This window comes from Mizuhopecten yessoensis, unplaced genomic scaffold (assembly GCF_002113885.1).
Source record: "Mizuhopecten yessoensis strain PY_sf001 unplaced genomic scaffold, ASM211388v2 scaffold10309, whole genome shotgun sequence".
In the NCBI taxonomy this organism is placed as follows: Eukaryota; Metazoa; Mollusca; class Bivalvia; order Pectinida; family Pectinidae; genus Mizuhopecten; species Mizuhopecten yessoensis.
Genome location: NW_018408482.1, coordinates 79,937 through 106,704, shown reverse-complemented (window position 1 = coordinate 106,704; position 26,768 = coordinate 79,937). Strand labels below are relative to the sequence as shown.

General features: G+C 37.6%; 1 protein-coding gene across 2 annotated transcripts in view; it reads left to right on the top strand.

Moving 5' to 3' along the window:
- Nucleotides 1-1,071: 1,071 nt before the first annotated feature.
- LOC110460042 (equilibrative nucleoside transporter 3-like) overlaps nt 1,072-26,768 on the top strand; it is a 58,251-nt gene continuing 32,554 nt past the window's right edge. For both annotated transcript variants that reach the window (XM_021512742.1, XM_021512743.1), the window contains exon 1: nt 1,072-1,368. The gene's annotated coding sequence lies outside the window, so the exon portion shown is untranslated. The remainder of the gene's footprint in view (nt 1,369-26,768) is intronic.

Below are 26,768 nucleotides of genomic sequence, written 5' to 3'. Positions count from 1 at the left end.
AGAAGTAGTACAAATAGGGTTGATGATTGTGCATTTTAACAAGATAGATAGATAGACAACTTTTTCACCGATAAATATTGCATGGGGAACAAGTCCCCATATAGACAAAAACGGTCGCATGCAGTATAAAAAACAATCTGATTAAAATCATCTGTTACATGGCGCCGCCTGAACGATGTTCAGGCGTAGTACGAAGTTAACGAAGCTATGTAACCAGGGTGTGTACTACACATCCCTGATGTAACAAATGATTTTAATCAGATTGTATAAAAAATATATAATGAGCTACGTTGGTTAGTTGCCTGCATTTAAGTGTTTGTTAATTTACTTATATTTGTTTCGTATCTTTTAAATATCCCAACACTGAACATTTGATATAAAAGAAAATAATCACCCTTTTCAACCATTACTTCTAGAATTAAGATGCGGTACACTTTTTGGTCTTAAATGAGATATTTTTCTTTGGTAAATTTATGCAGTAAAACGAGGCTTAATGTAATGCTTATAACAAAATATAATTACTAGTTTATATGTTAAACTGTATATGATCATATATTTCAAAAGTAATTTCTAGAATGCATTTAAAAATGGGAATAAAAAGGGCCGATATTCAACCCAACTCAGTGTAGTTTTGTACACACTGAATGTAAGCAGAATAAAGCATTACCCATCAGAAGCCATGCTCAGAGTACCAGCAGAGTTAAAATAAATTCAATACTATTTTTTTTGTTTTGTTTAAACACACCCTATCACATATCAATTCGTGCCCTCCATCAAGTCCTGGATCCGCCCTATGTTATACAAGAATTTTTATTTAGAGTCGTGTTTGTAACAATGGCAACTTTAGCTCAGAAGAGCTATTCTTACGACTAGAAGGGGTTTAGATCGACTTTCGGTAAAAATGAATGTGGGTCGAATTTGTTACAGCTATATTTTGACGTAAACATGTAAAATTACTCTGAACACCTTAGTTAGGTCCAAATATATAGCTGTAACAAATTATCAGGTCACCATATATATGGTAACAGCGTTTACTCTGTGGTACTGGAGTTACTTCCCTTGGATCACAACACGATGCATATATTGTGATTGAAAGTCACATTTGTAATGAATTTGTCATTGGGAACGATCGATCAAATGGTTGTAGGGTAAACAAACTGATTAAGCATGTCTTATTGTTCCTCAAGCTGATTTCTGACGGAAACTTTAAGCACACACGACGAGGAGTTAGCATCTCCCACTAGGACCTAACCCAGGGACACTATACGTCCCTGCCTAACCTAAGCTTAGCCTAGATGAAGCATCAGCCCGACCTCGATTCGACCGGAATTCGATGTTTGCGCCAAAACTGTTGCTGTGAAAGGAAAGGTAAGCCACGTGTTTAATCGTCATGATGCTGTTTAAGTCATTTTCTAGTATCTGGTCTTTTGTTATAACGATTCTTTGTTTTTTTGAAGATTTTTACGTCGTATTTGTTCACTCTAAACGTGAAAATGTAAAAGACAACAATATATATTTCTCGCATTGAATATGTAAACAAACAACGTAAACACATTCAATGGAATGTGCCATGCATTCATTATTGATGGCACACTATTTATATATATAATGCATGTTATGATGAATAAACAATTTTATATCTAACCGTTATATATAAATACGAACAATGGGTATTCGCGTAATCTTGCGTTCATGATTTGTTGTGTGTTATGTAATATATACGACACACAGCAGCTAAGGTTTATCTTCGTCCGTGGTTACACAGCCCCAGGCGAGTGTCAAGTTTCATTGTAAAGTTATTTTTGGGACACAAACACAACTCTTCAATTTACTCGTACTCAATTGGTCAGTCATAAACTGTCTAAATTGTAAACTATTACTAATATTTACATATTTTTTTCCCGTGAATCACGGTTTGTAACAATTTCATTCATTTAAGTCTGATCACCACTAGACTCAAAGATACATTGTACAGTATACCCATCAGATGATTTGTTACTGAAATCCTGCATGGGCTAGGGACTTAAGACCCACACTCAAAGACCTCATCCTGACAATTAGGTCGCAGGTGCTTTGGGTTTAGACATTTGATGGACAGCTAACTAGATGATGAACTGTACGTGTACATTGAATCTCCAGGACAGTCTACAGTCCAGGGCGCCTGAATGCAATATGCTGTATGCATGAGTATTTCGTAAAATACAGTATTGTAATAGAACATGATACATCCAGAAAATATTATTCATGTTCACATCAGATCATGCAATTGCATCCATCTGAATAAATCCATTATATGCAAGCTAACAATAGCTGATTTAGTTTGTATGTTAGATAATTATAATGGTGGTGATGCTGATTTAAATTATTTATCATGAGGTCACTTAAAGATGAAGTGCATTGTCGATAAAAAGTACTACAGATTTGACAGCCGAAATACTTTGACGAGTAGCAGAGATGTCTGATGATCAACAGATATTTGTTTTGATATGATAGTTTATATGGGAATTATCACGAACTTGTTAACGATTCAAAAAAATGGTTCTCTAATTAGAGAATAAGGGAAGCCTTAATTTGTGTCCCGTTTGACAGGTGTTACATAACTTACTCAGAATGTTTTGGATATAAGAAAGAAAATAGGTGGAAAACCCCCCAGACCAAATGCTATAGGCTGATACCTGTCCTTTGAAGATTACAGATGAGCGACACCAAACTTCAAAGCCAGTCAATCTAACTGTTATACTACTGCAAGATTCTCTTGATACATGTACATCAAAGAATCAAACTAGTCTTCTTGTCTCATCCACAAAATGGGGCACACTGAGCCTTTTAAATATGTCAGGGGGTACAGAGGACGAAAGTGAGTGTATTTCCTGGAGTATCTAGGATAATCTATTCTGTATTACAGGGTTTGAAATTAGTGAGCGGTAGCTTGTGGCTAGTGAAAATTGTCATGGGCTAATTGATATTCATTTCTACTAGCTTGGTCAGATTAAACCATTCAAGTTTCTTAACGTTTCTCGAAATTTGTACATGTCTTGGTATTCATTTAAGCATTGAACTGTTTTAGTACATTATTTATGATCTATTTGAATGACACAGCTTTGCAAGCAAACAACATAATGCGCGCTAGCTGTGTCATTCAAATAGATCATAAATACCATACAAAAACAGTTCAATACTTATATTTACGTTTTCTCTGCCTCTTATGTTCTTTTTTAACTTATAATTTATATTTAAAATTAAAAATGCTCGCCTTATCCACAGTCCATACAATTTCGTTCAATAGTTGGAACAGCGTGTTGGCGCGTGCTGATTGGCAAACAAAGAAGTACTTTGAAATTATAAACACTTCAATTTTATTCCACAATTCAGTATCAATACAATTGCGTATGATATGTCTATGCGGTGATTTAAGTTTATCAATAAAACTCTGACCTGAAAGTTAGATTTGAAATTGTTTTGATTTTTCCCCGGAACAAATTTTGCGCATGGACAAATACAGTGAACACCGTAAATCCGACCTTGCCCTCCACGAAGGAGTTATTTTGGGAAGTTTATGTGAAGAATCCAGGCGTGAATGTATTTGTTGGTTGTATGGGAACCTGACAACAGTCGTTAGATTCTATAACAGCCGCGTTAAAATTGTTTCCATTGCCGGCATTGGTGATTTCAACCGATGTGCATTTTGTACGGTATTACAGACCTTGGGTCTTCTTTTCGTTGTAACAAAAGTGTTTTTTTATTTTATTTTTTATTTTGCACATAAATTTACAATGGCATTGTCAAATCTCACAATGCCCAGCGATATTTCAGCAGCCATCATGTTTATTTATATTGGATATTGTAGTTCCGGTCACTGTTGTATTAATACGCTGTGATGCATGGTAATTAAAGTCCCATCAACGACACAGCTTTCAAAGAGGCTATATAGTGACAATGCCATGCAAATGTAAATATAACAAAATAGATTGACCATGTAACGACGGTCCCGGGAATTCCCGATTCTGTTTAAATTAATTTAGCCTAGAGGGGTATCAGTATTGGTGTAATTGAATGTAATTTATTGTAATATACATTTAATATACATTTGCGCTGCAACCCACTATATGAAAATTACAAGCAGAAATGCATTTCATTCGAGTATGAAAGCATAAACTCTCGTGACGTAACACCTGGTTTACTTATGACGTCATAGATTAACCTTGTTCAATGAAAGTCTTGTCACTTTGCTTTGGATATCATGCTCCAGGCCCTGCGTCAAACGCTCTAATGACAATTTAACGGTTAATTATTGGTGTCAATTTTGAATGCCATTCAATCCATATTTAGGTCGTTTAAATGATTCATCTTAACTTTTAATTCATGATCAGTAATGTGTTTGCATGACTAAGTAAAAAGTGTCCCAAGCCCTCCTGCTTAAAAAAACAAAACAAAGCAAGAAGGAAAAATTTAAAGAATTTGAAAATGACAAAAGGAGTAGGAAGTTTCTCCCTTCTAAGAAGAATTGGCCATACGTAAATCTAAGATGTACAAAGGGCCGGTTTCCAAAACGGCCCCTTCTCTGATTCAAATTTCCTGTTGGTGGTGCATTGCCCATGCCGTTTTGGTCACAAATCTATAAAGTATAAAGATTTAGGTCACTTGGTTTGTTTTTTATGGCTCCTCAAAGTTGTACCTTTCAGAAGCTGTCTAAGTGTTGATAAAATGTGCATGTTATGTAAAATATTAATGAAAATCTAATCAAATGATGGTCACCGTAAAGAATACATTCATGGCATGATTGTGACAAAAAATCATGTTTCCATCGCGCCATTTGGCTGTTTTATGGAAGAAACAATCTCAAAAATGCCATTTTCGATGATAACATTTTAGACACAAAAACTGTGTTTTTTAGAGAATACACCCTTTTATGGGCGTTGGATGCAAACCAATTTTTATCCTATTAAACAGTACGTAATATGCTATTGATGAGAGGAAAAATCATCAAAATGTAAGTGGTGGAACATTTTCAAATGTTGGGTTGAATTAGCCTATGGTTGAATTGCCGATTTTCGACTTTCTTTAGATAATTAACAAAAAAACGAGAGTATTTGCTCGGTATGTTGAGAATATGTACACAGATATGAAAAAAAGTGAGAGAAACACTTTTTCATAAAAAAAATCCAAGATGGCTACTTCACAAGTCCCCGTGGTTGAAGACATTGGCTGACAAATAGACAGAACAACAAACAAAACGTGTTCCTTATGATTTTGGTTGGTTTTCGCATTTACGGGAGTGTTCATAGCTACGGGCGATTGTATAATACCTATATTTATAAGTTTGGTTAGTCACATGGTAACGGGGATCTTTCATATCGAGCCCCAAACATACTTTCGACATATGCACTCCGTTGCCGCATGGAAAACTATTTCAAGTTTTGTCGGAATTTCTTTACCTGTGGTTGTAATGGTCGAGGGTTTTCCAGCGTCCTGTAATACCCAAGGTAGTACAAGATACTGGAGATGTGCGCACACATTCCCATCGTTCTCTCTCCAACTGGGCACTGGCAGTAGTAGTCCTTTATTGGGGCCTCAACATCGGGTGAAACGGTGAACCGTATCCAAACGTTATATTTCGTTTGGCTTTTGTGTCGAGAATGTATTTGACATCGGAGAAGGTCTGGGGAGTGCTGGTAAAGCCACACCTCATAGTCTCCGTCATCACTTAAATGTTCGGCGATGTAACCAGGAGCCAGAGATATCTGATACGTTCCACACGTAATGGTTCTCAAGTAATCAAGATCGAGACGGGGAAACAGTACGGAAGATGCATCCATCTTGACAAACTCGGACCTTGCCCGTCTAGATAGATCCGGATCTGTCTTGACTCTCTGAGCTAAACCATTCGGTGTTGTCAAACGGTCCTTCATACGTTCAGCCATTAGCCTATCTTTGGCATCTCTCTCTGGAGATCTCTGGTAGATCGGTCCTCTAATACCATTCAGACAGGCTGTGACGGTTCGAAGCAAAGCCTCGATGACATTGATAAAGCTGTTAGACACCAATTGCGTTCGGAAGAACGTCCAGTGTTTCAGACGACCATGATAGGATTCCACAATCCACCTCGATTTGGTGATAGTTCTGTCAAGATTTGCTTGGACGTCAGAATGTTGACTTTGACCGGGTTTCAGGTATGACGGCATGCTAGCATTGAGGCCAGAGGCTTCGAGAACTGGTAGGACATCTCTAAAACCTCGGTCAACGACAACGTTGTCGTCTGGTTGTAGCCAAGTAACTAGCTTGTCCATGACTTTTTTTGTAATTGTAGCATCATTTTCGCTGCCAGTGAATGGTCCTACTGTGTCCAGAATGTAGCCATCTGGTAAGGCGATGCTCATGAATTTGAGATAGTTTCTCTTCTTCTGGCCACAGTAGGACATTCTCTGGAGCTTGTGGTCGGAGCTTTTCTGGATATAAATATAGGTGCCATCTAATATGGCAGTGGCTTTATCTCCAAAAAATGCTTCTGAAAAGACAGTATTGTGCCCGAGCAACTGTTCTCTTGTCAAGTGATCCGGACCTAGAAATTGTGGGACTATCGATGTGTCTAATGCCTGTACTATGGAGTGGAAAGTTTTGGACACACTTGACTTGGAAATTCCAAAAAGAGAAGAACACTGACTCCAGGAAATGTCGGTTTTCAGTTTTACCCAGAACAGTAATAGAGCATCGTGTGTAGTCTTGGTATATATACCAGATGAAAGATATGGGGAACAGTGCGAGTGGATTTCGAGGAACTGATCTTTGGACCAACCTGTCCAGGCCATGCATGCCGAGTCATCAAGAGAAGAAAAGCTTATTGTAAACGCAGACTGGTTCTGTGAAAGGACGTGCGACACCTCTAGGAGGTCATTAATGATTTCGGACGATTTTGATGGTAACTGAGATTCCAAGGAACCTCTACCATCAAGGACAACCTCTGTAGACGGATCTAAGTCGTTACCAATAAGGTGAATGGAGCAGACGCGGGATGAGGTGGGACACCACAGTTTGTGTGAATAGATCAGGTGATGTCTTGCACGTTTTGGTAAGACTGATGATTTTGTTCCATTTCTTGCAAAGGTAACAAGACAGAGACAGCATTTTTTGTGTGAAGATGATCCATTCAAAAGATCATGAAGGGTCAGCAACGGCAGGATATGGGACGGGGAGTCGTCTTCTTCCTCTATTTCCTGGTTCTGCTCGGGTTCAGGTTCAGGCTGATTTTTGTTCCGAAGATACTTCATGTAGCACTTCTGGCAAATAAGTGCTTGTTCCTTTGCTGACATCAATCCTTGTTGCACCAGCGTATCTAGGAGCCATTTATATTGTGGACTATTTACATTGCGTGCACTTCTGTTCTTATTGCCACTACGTTTCTTGAAGTATACTTGACACCCTTCTCCAACACATTTACCCTCCATCTTGAAACAATAACGATTGGTTTATGAAGCGTCGATAAAGTAACAAAATAGCAAGCCACCGATGATTGCTGTAAACAGCTAATACTTAGTAGTTTGGTACAATTATGCGAAAATGTGTGATAAATAACGAACAACTAATTACACAAAATAACAAGACAATATAATAAATCACATTCAATACCTCCAAGAAGCGCAGAATTGATTGATTACTTAGAACAAAATAAAGTATTTCATATGGATAATCTATCTATTCGATGTGGCGTGGTCGGCAGGCACAAAGAAAGTGAGACAAGTCAGGGTCCCAACCCTGACAGAGCCACAACGCTTTGGAGATGGGACAATAAAACAAGGAAAGTGAGACAAGAATAGCTAGCGTCGAGTCAATGATTCCGTAAACGTATAGACAAAGACAAGAAGATACGGATAAATGTACAAGGCCACACGATCAGAAAATTCAGAAGAGGACAACTTGAGATAGAACAGTATTCATGTATCAGGGTGTCCTCAGTGTAAATCTTTATATCGATACTGTTTATTTAGTCGTTACACATCATAAAACTGTCATGAAAATATCCGCTCTGATATTCAATATAAAAGTTTGTATATAATAAGCTATATAATAGGGTTTCAGACAAGGTTGTTACTCATTTCCCCTTTTCTTTCAATTTACAACCACATTCAGGCGGCGATATGAGAACGTTCCACCACATGGAATTAGCTGATTTTTGGTACACATATGAAACAAGTAAAGCTCTATCCGATTTTCTGATGGAAATTTGCATCCAAAACTATATAACGGGAGAAAATTGCAATTTTATGGCATTTTTCTTCATAATTGTGTCTCTGCAAGTGCATTTTCATCCAAATTTTTTTGTTTTTTTTATGTTTTATGAATAAACACGATGTTTTGGAAATATTTATCAAAAGAAATTTATACTATGTTGCGAATTACAATTTCGAGATAACCTTCTTTTATTTACGAACTTATGTCTTTGATGCTGAAATTGACAACTTTATAAAAATACATTTTCACTGAAATTATGAAATCTGGGTGTCGGAAAGGTGTAAAATTATTCTTCGGAAAAGAAAAAAACAGTAGTTGAGCTAGATAAGAAATTATACGGGGGCAGGCTCCTATGGAGAATTAACATTACTGGAAACAGGCCCTTTCAAAACAGCTGATTTTGGCATATGAAAGGAGTGAGCAGTCTGAGTATTACTCTGAGTGTAGCAGCTAGTCAGTGTTGAATTAAACTGGGTGTTTTTAATCAATTTTTCAAAATGTCTGAACATTCTTGGTTAGTAATTTATAACATTAGCCCAGGGCTATTAAATTGCAGGATGTACTAGTAGCTAGCCCAACTGTTTACCTGGACAAACAAATACCGGTGCTGATATATAGGAGGAAAGCTGACACCTGTATTTAAATGTACAGAAGACTGTATTGAAAAATTACAGAATCAATCTGAAAACTTTTTCATTATTACTGTTAGAAGAGTCTAAGCGCTAGTAAATCACAATGTTAACTTATAGGTTAGTGACCCAATTATTGGACTACCAGATCAGTTGGTAAAGTGAACTGTGACCTTGTTAACAACAAAAAGTGAAGATATTGGAGAGCAAATCTGGCAGCAATCTTAAGGTCAGAAGTTTCTGATTATACACATGTAATTTTCATCTTGGAGTCACATACTGTGTAAGTGAAAAAATATGTAAGAAAAATGTGCATTTAAGCCTTTATTGCATAAGAAAAGTAAAATTTAAAAGAATCTCACAAGAAATCTTTTTTTTTCTAAACCAAATTGGTGCCAAAACACAGGACTTTGCTCCTGAGACCTTCTTGAATTCGAAATTTTCTTGGGGGAGGCCAACCCCCATCTGGACCCCTGCTCCCTCCACCCATCTTGTTACCCTATCATATAAGAAATTGTTGATGACTATACACAATAATATATTCCATCAATCATTTTGGATATATATGCAGGTACTGTGTAATAACCTGTGCACCATAGTTTCTCTCACCTGTGTATCACCTGTATTTGAAATAAACTTTTTAATACAATGGACAGTATCCCCCTTTGGGGCAGACTAGAGGATGGGCCTAATATGGAAAATTCAGAAAAAGCTTTAAAATCCTTCTCCTTCAGTATGATTGGAGTTATTTTAACCAAATTTGGGCAAGAGCATCACTAGTACTTGGCAAGGGGGACTCAATTTGTTTTAACAGAGTATAGTCCCACTGGGAGCAAAGGGGAAGAGTCCAATGGGGGCAACATATAGTAGTAAATGTTAAAAATCCTTTTCTTTCAGTTAATTTGGAGGGATTTTAACCAAATGTTGTGTAGAGCATCCTATGGCCAAGAGGACTCAATTTTGTATAAATAGAGGATCGCTTTTAGGGGACAGAGGGGAAACTGAGATAAATGCTTGAAATCCATCCCAATTTATGAGGGCAGAAAGAAGGGACCTAATTAGTGATGGGTATTGCTAAGAGATATTTGGAAATTGTTGTTATATATAATGAGAATAATTTTCCATGGTTGCTTTATTATCCAGGTGAGTGATACAGGCCCTCTGAGCCTCTGTCCCCTTATTAGTCACGCCATTGCAATTTCCTCATTGATAAACAGAGACCTTTTTATGGCAAAAATAATGTCCCTTAGTTGTAACTAGTACATACATTTTATTCAATAAGTAAGTAAAACCTTTATCTATCCCTTTTGCCTATTTAAGCTAGTTTTATTTCTTTTCACTGAAAATTGTCCAAAGTGATAGAAAGACCTCTAGTATTCTACCGGCAATTTTTTCCTCAAAACGATAAATTTATAAATTTTATTTTCAAGAATGTTTTGTTTGTTTCATAATTGTTTAGTTAGTTGTAAACTACAGTCAATTCAGTAAATTATTCATTCATCTTCAGTTGGAGGAAACGGAGTAACCTGAATGCAAAACAATTGAGCACAATTTTAGCCTTTGCCTAATGCAAGCTTTAAAATTGGTTTTCCTTGGTGTGAATTTTTGTTTTTACACCTCTGGAATGACAAGGTGCTTATACAGTAGTACCAATATAGGACATTTTGCCGCGTTAAGCAGGAAATATTTACCAGACATTCGGGTAGGTATCAAACATTTCGCTGGTCCGAGGTGATAGTTTACAGACATGTCTGGCTGTCCAATGTAACTAAATTGATCAGAGGAGGGGGACACGAAAGAATAGAATAAAAAATAAGTCCCCCTATCAAGACTGAAGGCAATGACCAATCCACGGTGAATGGTGGAAAGCTTGCGTCTAGTCAGTGTACTAATGGTCAAAAAGCGTGATCCCACATGGCCATTGGCCCTCTTGCTTTATTTACCTACACTGTTATTATTTTTCTGTGATATATATTTTACTGACATCACTTGGGGGGTCAGATAATGATATATGGGTATGGGTAGGAATCTGCTTAGCTCATCCATATACATGGTACTGTATCAACTGCTTCTAATATTATCTTCCAGCTGTCATTAAAGTATGTTTCAGCTAGACCCTTTCATACAGGCATATATATATATATTACTAGTAACAGGTGGTGCACTGTTGTAGTTATTTATTCATTTATAACAATATTTAATTATCTTGCTAGATCAGAGGATTGCATTTGTATTTTTCAGTTGTAAGGTGAAAAGCAGATGTTTTGATGGTAAATAATTAATATAAATTTCAGATCAGTAATGCCTATTGATGGATTAATGGGTTCAGAAACAACTCCAAGTCTCTTTAGACTTGTTGTCTTTTCTAACGTATAACATACGTGTAGGTAACTTATGGTGTCTCCACACTTTCACAATTAACCAGCAAAATTCGTTGAAACTTTCATATAATATTTATGCCACTATGTAGAGTTGATTTTATGAAAATCTAAACATTCCGATAGTTTTGGGACTTTTTTGGAAAGAATACCAAAAAAATAATTTTTCGTCAATTTTAATATTTTCTGTTTTTTTTGTTTGTGTGTACAACAATAATAAAATGAAAAGAATCATCTCTAATTAACCCTACAAATATTTTATTTATCGCAAAATATGTAACACATGTTACACAAAGTGTTTTGTTATTGAATTTGTACGGATAAAAGTGATTATCTACAAGCTAAAAGCAAACAGGACACAAAAATCTATACATATAGAATGGGAAATTGAACAAAATATACACAATGGCTTTATAATTAATTTATTTTACATTTTACAATCACTTTGATCCGGGTGAGAGTTATCTTCCTTGAAAAAAATCGGAACTTTTTGCAGAGGGATGACATTTACACAATGACATTTTTCTCTGTTTACTTATAACAAAAATGATGGAAATAAATCAAAAATATGATATCAAAATTATCAATTTATTGTTCTTTAGTGGAAACAAATTACCCTCAGTCATGTACACTTTGGACATCATTCCACAGTCCGCTAACTCACGGTATATTTATAATTACATGTCAGGTACATATGTGACCAGAGGCTATCGCATGGTATGCCGTTCTCACGTGCACTCACACATGCATTTCATAGGTATCTTGACATTTTACAAAACATTATTTTCACAGAGTAAGTAGACTACATTTGTAAACACAATTTAATCGACAGAGCGAAACTCCCTCAACAGCGAAAATCGTAACGACCTCGAGCTTATGAACTCGATCGTGTAAGCATGTGATATATGCACATGTTAGGTTGGTACGTCCGCATTCCATGTGTTTCCTATATGCCCTTCTTGAGGTCGTCTGGTTTCATGTCACTGTCTTCCCGTGAGTCTGTTCATGTCTATGAATTGGAAAGCTTTATTCCTGAAGTACGTGTGATTTTACATTTCCCGGTAAAATCTCGATATTGGGTGTTGACATATCATCGGCACGCACGTGTACTATTGTTAACCAGGGGCCTGGTTGTTTATGCGGAACAACCGGTTTGATCGTTTATAAATGTAACAATTTCGGGTATAAATCCTGGCGGACCTGCAAATGTGTGTGCAGGCCTTGCAAGGCTTTCTCAATGCTTGCCTGAAAGCACCATCAGATTACTAGGTCCGACCTTATTTAATAAACGAACAACAGTGGTCAGATTGGTTTGACCGTTTAAAACGAAAACGGCCCAGGTGTTACTATAATTTGCACTACGATATTGAATGCCCGATACGCAATACGGAAATGACGACACGGTGTACATGCACATTTAGATCAAGATAATTGAGTCCGAGCTGTACTTTTTCCGGAAGTACGTCATTAAAATGGACGCTGATGACGATGTGTGGAGCCACCTTAAATGTGTTAAAAAACTTTCACATAGGAAATTTGAATGCAGACAATTACCATGTGTATATATATACAGGCCTTTTTTATGACCGAATATATATGGATCAGTTCCTCTCTCCTATATTAGCATTGTTTTCTCCTATTTCAGTTGTAAATTCCCCCGATACCACATATATATTCATCTTGGTTCTATCTTTTATTCTAATGCATATCCGATGGCATGGTTATGTGCCTACATATCATATTTTCCCCTATTTCAAAAACAGATACTAACTTTCTATTCCTGCATTAATCCCTGATTACTATCATAGACTTTGATAATATTATACAGGGACAGTGGCTGTGATGAAAACTAAGCAGTGGGTGAACAATATGGCTGACGCAAACCTGTTTCACGTCTGCTTGCCTCTGATCTACTGCAAAGCATATATCTCACATGTCAGCTGATAAATATAATTCATTATCAGCTTCACCTCTTAATAAATATGCTGTCAATTTTATGTTACAAACATGCTATAATTATGCAGCTAACATTTGATCAGTTGCATAGTTTGCTACTGTACATGTACTGTGTTCAATAATACCTACTGTACATGTACTGTGTTCAATAAGACCTACTGTACATGTACTGTGTTCAATAAGACCTACTGTACATGTACTGTGTTCAATAAGACCTACTGTACATGTACTGTGTTCAATAAGACCTACTGTACATGTACTGTGTTCAATAAGACCTACTGTACATGTACTGTGTTCAATAAGACCTACTGTACATGTACTGTGTTCAATAAGACCTACTGTACATGTACTGTGTTCAATAAGACCTACTGTACATGTACTGTGTTCAATAAGACCTACTGTACATGTACTGTGTTCAATAAGACCTACTGTACATGTACTGTGTTCAATAAGACCTACTGTACATGTACTGTGTTCAATAAGACCTACTGTACATGTACTGTGTTCAATAAGACCTACTGTACATGTACTGTGTTCAATAAGACCTACTGTACATGTACTGTGTTCAATAAGACCTACTGTACATGTACTGTGTTCAATAAGACCTACTGTACATGTACTGTGTTCAATAAGACCTACTGTACATGTACTGTGTTCAATAAGACCTATCTACTGTACATGTGTTGTTCCCCTATTTAGCTCACCTGGCACGAAGTGCTAAGTGAGCTTATGCCGTGGCGCGTCGTCGTCCGTCCGTCCGTCCGTCGTCCGTCCGTCGTCGGGCGTCAATATTTTACTTTAAACGACATCTTCTTAATAAGCGAAAGGCCTAGGGTGATGATATTTGGCCAGAAGCAAACTGGGATGAAGGGCTACAAAGTTTGTTAAAATAATGACCTTCACCCATTTTCAAGGTCACTGGGGTCAAATATGTCCGGCATCCGTCTGGCGTCAACTTTTTACTTTAAACAACTTCTTCTCAGTAACCAAAAGGCCTAGGGTGATGATGTTTAGCCAGAAGCATGCTGGGATGAAGGGATTCCAAGTTTGTTCAAATAAATGACCTTCATCTATATATTTTCAAGGTCACAGGGGTCAAATACATTAAAATCTTTAAGCAACTTCTTCTGAATAACCAAGAAGCCTAGGCTGTTGATATTTGGCCATAACATGCTGGGATGAAGGGCTACCAAGTTTGTTCAAATAAATGACCTTGACCTATATTCAAGGTCACAGGGGTCAAATATGTTTTTAACCTTTAAACAACTTCTTCTGAATAACCAAGAGGCCTAGGGTGATGATAGTTGGCCAGTAACATGCTAAAATGAAGGACTACCAAGTTTGTTCAAATAAATGACCTTTATTTATATTCAAGGTCACTGGGGTCAAACATGTTTAAAACCTTTAAACGACTTCTTCTGAATAACCGAAAGGCCTAGAGTGAAGATATTTGGCCAGTAACATGCTTGGATGAAGGGCTACCAAGTTTGTTTAAATAAATGACCTTGATTTATATTCAAGGTCACAGGGGTCAAATATGTTTAAAACCTTTAAACAACTTCTGCTGAATAACTGAGAGGCCTAGGGTGATGATATTTGGCCAGTAACATGGTGGGATGAAGGGCTACTAAGTTTGTACAAATAAATGACTTTAAATCATATTCAAGGTCACTGGGGTCAAATATGTTAAAAACATTTAAACAACTTCTTCTGAATAACCAAGACAGCTAGGGTGATGATATTTGGCCAGTAACATGGTGGGATGAATGGCTTCCAAGTTTGTTCAAATAAATGACCTTGATTTATATTCAAGGTCACTGGGGTCAAACATGTTTAAAACCTTTAAACGACTTCTTCTGAATAACCGAAAGGCCTAGGGTGATGATATTTGGCCAGTAACATGCTGAAATAAAGGGTTACCAAGTGTGTTCAAATGAATGACCTTGATTTATATTCAAGGTCACAGAGATCAAATATGTTTCAAACATTTAAACAACTTATTCTGATCATGAATAACCAAGAAGCCTAGGATAAGGATATTTGGCCAGTAACACGCTGGGATAAAGGGCTACCATGTTTGTTCAAATGAATGACCTTGATATATATCCAAGGTCACAGGGGTCAAAATATGTTGAAAAACCTTTAAACATTTTCTTCTGCGTCTCAATATCCTAAAAACCTAGGATGATGATATTTGGCCTGTAGCATGCTGGGACAAAGGGCAACCAAGTTTGTTCAAATGTATGACCTTTACTTATATTCAAGGTCACGGGGGTCAAATATGTTTAAAACCTTTTAACAACTTCTAATCAACCATGAGGCCTAGGATAATGATATTTGGCTAGCAGCATGCTGGGATAAAGGGCTACCAAATTTGTTCAAATGAATGACCTTGACATATATTCAAGGTCACAGGGATCAAATATGTTTTTAACCTTTAAACAACTTCTTCTGAATAACCAAGAGGCCTAGGGTGATGCTAGTTGGCCAGTAACATGCTGAAATGAAGGACTACCAAGTTTGTTCAAATAAATGACCTTTATTTATATTCAAGGTCACTGGGGTCAAACATGTTTAAAACCTTTAAACGACTTCTTCTGAATAACCGAAAGGCCTAGAGTGAAGATATTTGGCCAGTAACATGCTTGGATGAAGGGCTACCAAGTTTGTTTAAATAAATGACCTTGATTTATATTCAAGGTCACAGGGGTCAAATATGTTTAAAACCTTTAAACAACTTCTGCTGAATAACTGAGAGGCCTAGGGTGATGATATTTGGCCAGTAACATGGTGGGATGAAGGGCTACTAAGTTTGTACAAATAAATGACTTTAAATCATATTCAAGGTCACTGGGGTCAAATATGTTAAAAACATTTAAACAACTTCTTCTGAATAACCAAGACAGCTAGGGTGATGATATTTGGCCAGTAACATGGTGGGATGAATGGCTTCCAAGTTTGTTCAAATAAATGACCTTGATTTATATTCAAGGTCACTGGGGTCAAACATGTTTAAAACCTTTAAACGACTTCTTCTGAATAACCGAAAGGCCTAGGGTGATGATATTTGGCCAGTAACATGCTGAAATAAAGGGTTACCAAGTGTGTTCAAATGAATGACCTTGATTTATATTCAAGGTCACAGAGATCAAATATGTTTCAAACATTTAAACAACTTATTCTGATCATGAATAACCAAGAAGCCTAGGATAAGGATATTTGGCCAGTAACACGCTGGGATAAAGGGCTACCATGTTTGTTCAAATGAATGACCTTGATATATATCCAAGGTCACAGGGGTCAAAATATGTTGAAAAACCTTTAAACATTTTCTTCTGCGTCTCAATATCCTAAAAACCTAGGATGATGATATTTGGCCTGTAGCATGCTGGGACAAAGGGCAACCAAGTTTGTTCAAATGTATGACCTTTACTTATATTCAAGGTCACGGGGGTCAAATATGTTTAAAACCTTTTAACAACTTCTAATCAACCATGAGGCCTAGGATAATGATATTTGGCTAGCAGCATGCTGGGATAAAGGGCTACCAAATTTGTTCAAATGAATGACCTTGACATATATTCAAGGTCACAGGGGTCAAATATGTTTAAAACCTTTAAACGACTTCTTCTCAATAAGCAAAAGGGCAAGGGTACTGATATTTGGCCATTTACACGCATGGATAAAGGACTACCAAGTTTGTTCAAATGAATGACCTTCACACATATTCAAGGTGACAGTGGTCAATATATATTTAATCTTTAAATGGCTTGTTCTGTATAACCAAAAGGTCCAGGGTACTGATATTTTGCCAGAAGCATGCTGGGTTGGAAGACTATAAACTCTGTTCAACCTTACGTCTTTGTTCGACATTCAAGGTCACATGCATCATATGTTTAAATCTTTTAATAGGTTCTTATGAATCAAACACTGATATTCTGCCTGTAGCTGTATTTTAGTCCACTTTTAAGATTACAAGTGTGAGATTAATACCAGGTGAGCGATTCATATCCATTGGGCCTCTTGTTTCTTTTAGAATGAATGAAAGCTTAATAAGTCTTGGGGGATTATTTTTGTCTCCCCATTTCAACTGCTTGCGGTCCTATGTTTTCAAGCGGTAAGTTAACAACAAAAAACCTGTTTTAAAAATTATTTTGTCACTTGAATTGTCCTATCTTCACCATTTTGTCTTTGAAGAATATGACATGGATATATGTTTATTATTCACCTTATAGCGTGGTTGTTGTGTGATGTTTGGTCCTGTTGATCATTTAAACATATTTTATTTGTCATTCAACAAAAAGGATTAGGCACAAATTATCTCTACTAAGAAACGCCCTCTGTAAGTTTGGTCCTGTATACATTAATAGCCTATCATGATCATATACAATATATATAATGCACAAAGTCCACTGCTGAGAAGATGTTTATAAATCACCACACATGCTCGTTTATATTTTACTACACTTTTATGCTAGTCATTAATACATTATACAAAACAATATACTCAGTCTGCTATCTGTGTGTAGAGTCTACAATCTGCTATCTGTGTGTAGAGCTACAATCTGCTATCTGTGTGTAGAGTCTACAATCCTGCTATCTGTGTGTAGAGTCTACAATCCTGCTATCTGTGTGTAGAGTCTATAATCCTGCTATCTGTGTGTAGAGTCTACAATCTGCTATCTGTGGTTAGAGCTACACTCTGCTATCTGTGTGTAGAGTCTACAATCTGCTTTCTGTGTGTAGAGCTACAATCTGCTATCTGTGGTTAGAGCTACACTCTGCTATCTGTGTTTAGAGCTACAATCTGCTATCTGTGTGTAGAGTCTACAATCCTGCTATCTGTGTGTAGCGTCTACAATCCTGCTATCTGTGTGTAGAGTCTACAATCTGCTTTCTGTGTGTAGAGCTACAATCTGCTATCTGTGTGTAGAGCTACAATCTGCTATCTGTGGTTAAAGCTTCACTCTGCTATCTGTGGTTAGAGTCTACACTCTGCTATCTGTGTGTAGAGTCTACAATCTGCTTTCTGTGTGTAGAGCTACAATCTGCTATCTGTGTGGTTAGAGCTACACTCTGCTATCTGTGTGTAGAGCTACAATCTGCTATCTGTGTGTAGAGTCTACAATCCTGCTATCTGTGTGTAGCGTCTACAATCCTGCTATCTGTGTGTAGAGTCTATAATCCTGCTATCTGTGTGTAGAGTCTACAATCTGCTATCTGTGGTTAGAGCTACACTCTGCTATCTGTGTGTAGAGTCTACAATCTGCTATCTGTGTTTAGAGCTACACTCTGCTATCTGTGGTTAGAGCTACAATCTGCTATCTGTGGTTAGAGCTACACTCTGCTATCTGTGTGTAGAGACTACAGTCTGCTATCTGTGTGTAGCGCTACAATATGCTATCTGTGTGTAGAGTCTACGATCTGCTATCTGTGGTTAGAGCTTTACTCTGCTTTCTGTGGTTAGAGTGTACACTCTGCTATCTGTGTGTAGAGTCTAACCACAGAAAGCAGAGTGAAGCTCTGCTTTCTGTGGTTAGAGTCTTCACTCTGCTATCTGTGTGTAGAGTCTACAATCTGCTATCTGTGTGTAGAGCTACAATCTGCTATCTGTGGTTAGAGCTTCACTCTGCTTTCTGTGGTTAGAGTCTACACTCTGCTATCTGTGTGTAGAGTCTACAGTCTGCTATCTGTGTGTAGAGCTACAATCTGCTATCTGTGTGTAGAGCTACAATCTGCTATCTGTGTTTAGAGTCTACACTCTGCTATCTGTGTGTAGAGCTGAAGTCCTGTTATCTGTGTTTAGAGCTACAGTCTGCTATCTGTGTGTAGAGCCACAGGGTTGTCTTACTTGTATTAATTTTGCCATTTATCACGTTGACCAGTGCATGGCCATGTACCAGTATACGTATATACTTTATTTAATTCTGAGAGTTACAACAACCATGACTAATATATACAAGTGTCCCCTGGACTTTAACCCCAGAACACACACTTGCGCTTGAACTTTCTGGTGGTTACTGCTGGATCATAGGTCAGCATTTTGATTTAATAAGTGACAGATTCTTTTATTATAATTTGACAATCCCATTCTCTACAAATGACAAATGCAAGGTTGTATGAATCGTTGTCCGAGGTTAAGCTGATAATACAGTAGGTAAGATATCCAGCTAAAGCTAATTCGGCCTTAAGCTTGTATCAGCTTAATATTAAGTTAAGGCTTATTAAAAATCGTTTTGTATGACATGCGACAGGTTGTTATTCATGTTCTTATAAGGGTGCAGGGTGGGGTTATTGAGGGAAAAGTGTCCTTATTTAATAGTCCCTCACCGGGTCCCGGAGGGGGCTAGAGGTTTGCACTCCGTCCCAGAAGTTTAAAAATGTTTGTCCAGGGCATATCTTCTGCACAAAATATATCACCTGGAGAATCCAGATTTGGTGTACAAAGACATCTTGGGATGGCAGAGTGCAAGAATTAGGTCACTGTGAAGTATGAGCTGACCTTTGACCTTTAATTTTCAAAACGTTTTTCCGGGGCATATCTTCTACATACTACCAGCTAGCTGGAGTAACCATATTTGGTGTACAAGGACATCTTAGGATGGAGGAGTGAAGAGTGCAAGAATTAGGTCACTGTGACCTATGACCTTTGACCTTCACTTTGGGAAATGTTTGTCAGGGACATATCTTCTATACTATTTCACCTGGTGTAACCAGATTTGGTATACAAGGACATCCTGTGATGGTGGAGTGCAGAGTGTAAGAATTAGGTCACTTTGAAGTATGAGTTACCTTTGTCCTGTAATTTTCCCCAAAAAAAGTCTGTGGCATATCTTCTATACTATTTCACCTGGAGTAACCAGATTTGGTGTACAAGGACATCTTGGGATAGAGGAGTGCAAGGAGTAGGTCACTGTGACCTTACCGTGACCTATGCTTCCTGACATAAATGAACTGTTCGTTAAGTATAGTGGGGGACTATGGATCTTCTTGGAATACTTTGCCTTTTTAAGTAACATTTACTTCAAGTTTTCTGCTATGTATTATATACTTACACTAACAGTATATCTGTAGCTGGGTTAGGAGGTCATTAATGTAGGTGAAAAAGACACACAGAAAAAGGAGCTGGAAGAACATAGAATAAAGAAAATAAAAGGAAGTATAAGTGGATCAAGGGTCAAATGGGAAGAGGAAGGAGAAAAGTCAACTAGTTCTGTTAATGTTTTGAAAATAGAAATTTTATGTCAAAAATTATTCCTAAGATACTACTTGATTATTGCCTTATCATTACAATGCTATCTTAGCTCAGATTGAGTTCTTTTTATGATTTTTTTTATGAAGCCAAAGAAAACAACAGATTTTCATTTTGAAACCTTTCTTTTGAAAATATTTCAATTTGAATCTCAAAACTTGAAGGATTGATATCAAGTTAGGAAGCAGGCAAAACACTGGAAAACAAGAAAAATGTTAGAAGCCCAGATTCAGATGGTTTTACTGTTGTGTTTTAAGCTCACAACGTCCGAAGGGCAGTAATGGAATCAGCTTGTCTGTCTGTAGAAAAAGTTAAGGACCAATTTCTACCACCTGAAGTTGTGCATCCAGGTATGATTTTTAAGACCCCGCCATAAAATGGGGGGGGGGGGGGGGGCATATAATGTTTGCCCATGTTCGTCCCATGAAAGGGGGCATTAATGTCTTACAGACATTTTCTAGTTATGCCCCCGTAAAATGGGGTGGGGCATATAGTGTTGCCCAATGGCATGTCCGTCCCGTCGTATCCCATCCCATCCTGTCGCGTGACGACCCGTCCCATCCCATCCATGAGCAGGGGGCATTTATGTCTTACAGAAATTTTCTAGTTTTCAGTCTGTCCCATTTTTAGCTCACCTGCCCGAAGGGCTACCAAGTTTGTTCAAATGAATGACCTTGACCAACTTTCAAGGTCACATGGGTCAAATGTTGTAAAATCTTCAAACGACTTCTTCTCAATAACCAAAAGGCCCAGGGTACTGAAAATAGGCCTGTAGCATGCTGGGATGAAGGACTACCAAGTTTGTTCAAATGAATGACCTTGACCAACTTTCGAGGTCACAGGGGTCAAATGTTGTAAAATCTTCGAGCGACTTCTTCTCAATAACCAAAAGGCCCAGGGTACTGAAATTGGGCCGTAGCATGCTGGGATGAAGGACTACCATGTTAGTTCAAATGAATGACTTTGATCCACTTTCAACCTAATGTCCTTGTTCAACAATCAAGGTCAGAGGCATCATATGTTTAAATCTTTTAATAGGTTCTTATGAAATCTTAAGATTACAAGTGTTAGATTAATAACAGGTGAGCGATGCAGGCCCATTGGGCCTCTTGTTACAAATTTATGGCCCTTAGTTGAAAAATCCTTGTCCTGACAACTGTTCCAAAATTATGTGGCCAATTTCAAGGAAAGTTTTCAGATATGATAACTATCACCTGGAATTGTGCATCCAGCTATTATTAGCTTACCTAGTCCGGAGGACTATAGTCAGCTTATGCCGTGGTGCAGCGTCCGTCGCCCGTCGTCGACTTTTTCTTTAAAGTGTACCCTGAACGAAAATAGAAATGAATATATTATTATTCTATATGATCCGAAAACAAAAATGTCGAAAACCGCATAAAAATCGGTCATCCCAATACCGAGATATTGACGTGTTAATTGTATGATTTTCACCTGTCCTTCTACTAATTAGCATAATCGTAACTCGCAGTGTTTTGGCCCCTATCGGCTGTGACGTCACAAGTTCAACGCCTGTAGCGGTCACCATCGAAGGAGTCGGCGATATCGACAACAGCCATGGTCAAACAAATAATAATAATATTGCAATAGTTTTTCCGCGATAGCAATAATATTGCAATTGTGAAAGTTTTCCGCAATAGTCACCCCTAGTGTTGCGTATCTGTGCTGTAGCATTCAAGTGAGGTGGCACTATAAATGATACCGTTGGAAGCACGGCGGTATCTGTGCTGTAGCATTCAAGTGAGGTGGCACTATAAACGATACTGTTGGAAGCACGGTCCCACTACAAACAGAACACAATACATCTCCAACACACACACAGGCATACACACATAGGGAGATATTAGCCAGGTGGCATAGGACTAGTAGTTAGCGCCTAATAAGGCAGCTCCTGCGAACCCCTCAATATTGAATTGATAATTAATATATATATTTTAATTGTATTGACTGTATTAAATTGTATATCTATGTACTGTAAAGCGCTTTAGAGTGGCTTATGTTAGCTAGATAGGGCGCTATATCTATGTACTGTAAAGGGCTTTAGAGTGGCTTATGTTAGCTAGATAGGGCGCTATATCTATGTACTGTAAAGGGCTTTAGAGTGGCTTATGTTAGCTAGATAGGGCGCTATATCTATGTACTGTAAAGGGCTTTAGAGTGGCTTATGTTAGCTAGATAGGGCGCTATATCTATGTACTGTAAAGGGCTTTAGAGTGGCTTATGTTAGCTAGATAGGGCGCTATATCTATGTACTGTAAAGGGCTTTAGAGTGGCTTATGTTAGCTAGATAGGGCGCTATATCTATGTACTGTAAAGGGCTTTAGAGTGGCTTATGTTAGCTAGATAGGGCGCTATATCTATGTACTGTAAAGGGCTTTAGAGTGGCTTATGTTAGCTAGATAGGGCGCTATATCAAATGTTGTATATTTAATATGCAAACCACAATCAGTACAACTGCATCACTCGACAGATGAAAGTCAGAAACGAAGCAAATAATGCTGGACCATGCTAAGCACATTATATATCTGATCAAGTGGTTTATTGATAAATTACTAATCTTTGTGATACTGGAACGGACAGGTTCTCCCTCTGCAATATTCTTATAATAGATATGGTGTGTATATTTATTATGTGCTAAATTCCTTGGATTGCATAAAGAATAAAAAAGTTTTAAGTTTTATGACTGTGAGTAAAAAAAACACGGGTTGCTGCTCAATTTGGGTATACATTTTTGTACCGGTGCATTTTGTTGTCAATTCCAATCGTATATCTATAATTGTTAATTGGACTCATTTTGTAATCAATTGTTTTGTGTTGTATATAGGTGTTCATCAAATTTTCTAAAGATCAATTTAATAATAAAAAGTAATTATTTACAGTCAGTAGATAATTAAATTATATAAAAAAGCACATTTCCATTTAGATAGCATGCAACACTGTTCGTCTCCTCAGAAGGATCTCATTTCATCATTAAAATTGTAAGAAAAAAAATCATTTATATGAATGTAGTCTTTAAATAATATCTACACAAGTAAGTGACAACAGAATATATCATATAAGTAGCTAAAAAGTTCACATAATGAACGCACGGTCGAAGCTTCCCGGTATATTCCTATAGGGCTGTTTTGACAGTGTTGAACTTGTGATGTCACAGATGTGGGCTATATAGTATACCGATATTGTGGTGATCGTCACTGAGCCAGATAAATCACAATATCTCGGAAACAGTCAACTACGACGTTCGCCCTTTCTCAGTGTTTTATTGTAAAATATGAAGTATTTTTATAGCTTGATGTAGCAAAACGTTCAAGTTACACTTAAAACGCCAAAGAGGATTTCCACCAAATTTGGACTGAAGCATCAGTAAGGACAGGCAATCATTTTTTAAATAAATGAGGTTTGTTTGACCCCTGGGGCCAGGGGGGGTGGGGCCCTGAAGGGAAACCTAGCTAAATTTGCTTTAAAACACATCTCCTCCTAAACACCAGAGAGGATTTCAACCAAATTTAGTCTGAAGCATCAGTAGGGGAGGGCAATCATTTCTTAAATAAATGAGGTTGGTTCGACCCCTGATATGTGGACTGACATGTGCATATCACGTGCTTACACGAGTTCACAAGCTCGAAGTCGTTACGATTTTCGCTGTTGAGCGAGTTTTGCTCGGTCGATTAAAATGTTTTTACAAATGCAGTCTATACTTACTCTGTGAGAATAATGTTTTGTAAAAATATCAAGATCCCTATGAAAATGCATATTTGAGTGCATGTGAAAACTACATACCATGCAATAGCCTCTGGGCACATATGTACCCTACATGTAAATATACCATGCGTTAGCGGGCTGTGGAATGATGTCCAAAGTGTTCATGACTGAGAGTAATTTGGTTCCATAAAAGAAAAATACATTGATAATTTTGATATCATATTTTTGATTTATTTCCATCATTTTTAGCTCACCTGGCCCGAAGGGCATTGCAGTGAGCTTATGCCATGGTGCGTCGTCCGGCCGGCGTCAATATTTTACTTAAAACAACTTCTTCTCAGTAACCAAAAGGCCCAGGGTACTGATATTGGGCCTGTAGCATGCTGGGATAAAGGGCTACCAAGTTTGTTCAAATGAATGACCTTGTCCCACTTTCAAGGTCACTGGTGTCAGATGTCTTAGAAACTTTAAACAACTTTTTCTGAATAACCGAAATTCCCAGGGTGATGATATTTGGTCAGTAGCATGCTGAGATAGATAAAGGGCTACAAAGTTTGTTCAAATGCATGACCTTCACCCATATTCAAGGTCACAGGGGTCAAATATGTTTAAATCTTCAAACAACTTCCTCTCAATAACCAAAAGGCCCAGGGTACTGATATTTGGCCTGTAGCATGCTGGGATGAAGGGCTATCAAGTTTGTTCAAATGAATGACCTACACCGATATTCAAGGTCACAGGGGTCAAATATGTTAGAAACCTTAAACAACTTCTTCCAATTGACCAAAATGCCCAGGGTGATGATATTTGGCCAGTAGCTAGCTGACATGAAGTGCTACAAAGTTTGTTCAAATGAATGACCTTCACCCATATTCAAGGTCACAGGGGTCAAATATGTTAGAAACTTTAAACAACTTCTTCTGAATAACCAAAATGCCCTGGGTGATGATATTTAGTCAGTAGCATACTAGGATCAAGGGCTACCAAGTTTTTTTAAATGTATGACCTTGAATCATATTCAAGGTCACAAGGAGCAAATATGTTTAAAATATTTCAACAACTTGTTCTGAATAACCAAAAGGCTCAGGATGTTGATATTTAGTTAGTATACGTAGCATATGCTGGGATCAAGGACTACCATGTTTGTTAAAGTGAATGACTTTGACTTATATTCAAGGTCACAGGGGTCAAATTTGTTTAAAATCTTTAAACAACCTCTTATGAATAACCATGGGTCCCAGGATGTTTATACTTTGCAAGTTGCATCCTAAGATGAAAGGCTATACAATGTGTTCAACATAATGACTTTGTTCGACTTTCAATCACAGGGGTGAAATGTTTTAAAACAAATTAACAGGGTCTTTTGAACGAATTTTCATCATAAATACTGATATTTTGCCTGTAGCTTTATTTTAGATCACTTTTAAGGTTACAAGTGTGAGTTTTATACCAGGTGAGCGGTGCAGGCCCATTGGGCCTCTTGTTAAGGTTATAAGTGTGAGATTTATACCAGGTGAGCGGTGCAGGCCTATTGGGCCTCTTGTTTACAGATTAAATTGGCCCTTTGTTGAAAAATACTTCTCCAGATAACTCCTCCAACACTATGCTCCTAGTTTCAACAAACTTTTCAGATTTGATAACTACCACCCAATGTTGTGCATCCAGGTATTTTTTTCCAACCCTTTTTTATGGAGTTATGGCCCTTTGTTGAAAAATCCTTGTCCTGACAACTTTTCCTAATCTACTTGGCCTATTTCAAACAAAGTTTACAGAAATGGCACTGCCCTTGTGCATTCAAGTAGCACTTTTTCATTCCGACACTTTTAAAAGGTGTTATGGCCCTTTGTTGAAAAAAACCTTTGTCTGCCTCCTAAACTACTGGGCCAATTTCAGTTAAAATTTACAGATATGGTAATTACCCCCTGATGTCGTGCATCAATGTAGTATTTTTTTCATTGACCCTTTTTAAGGAGTTATGGCCCTTTGTTAAAAATCAATGTACTGACATATCTTCCTTATAACTATTAGGACAATTTCAGCAAAACTTGTTCATCTGGGCTAACAAGGTTTGGTTTGCAAATTAAGTATGTTTTGGCATTGAGAGGGAGTACAGGAAGTATGTGAGTGACCTATATACTTAAATAAGTGTACAGCTTAGCCAATAAAGAAATCATTACTGGTGGGAGACTATATTGCTTTGCAATGCTTCGCCTTGGTAAGCCTTTAGCTTACAGTTCTGGTTTATATAGGAGTGGGGGGTATTAGCTAGCCTTTGGCTTACAGTTCTAGTTAACTTTGTTCGAATCACCTTTATGTAGACCTTATAATTACAAATTAGCTAATTTGAAGCATTCAGACGATGTGGTGACTGCCTTTTAGTTGGGATCACACCGTCTTGTTTCAGACGTGGTGGTGACTGCCTGTTGGGATCACACCGTCTTGTTGATGTTGGGATCACACCGTCTTGTTGATGTTGGGATCACACCGTCTTGTTGAGTTGGGATCACACCGTCTTGTTGATGTTGGGATCACACCGTCTTGTTGAGTTGGGATCACACCGTCTTGTTGAGTTGGGATCACACCGTCTTGTTGAGTTGGCATCACACC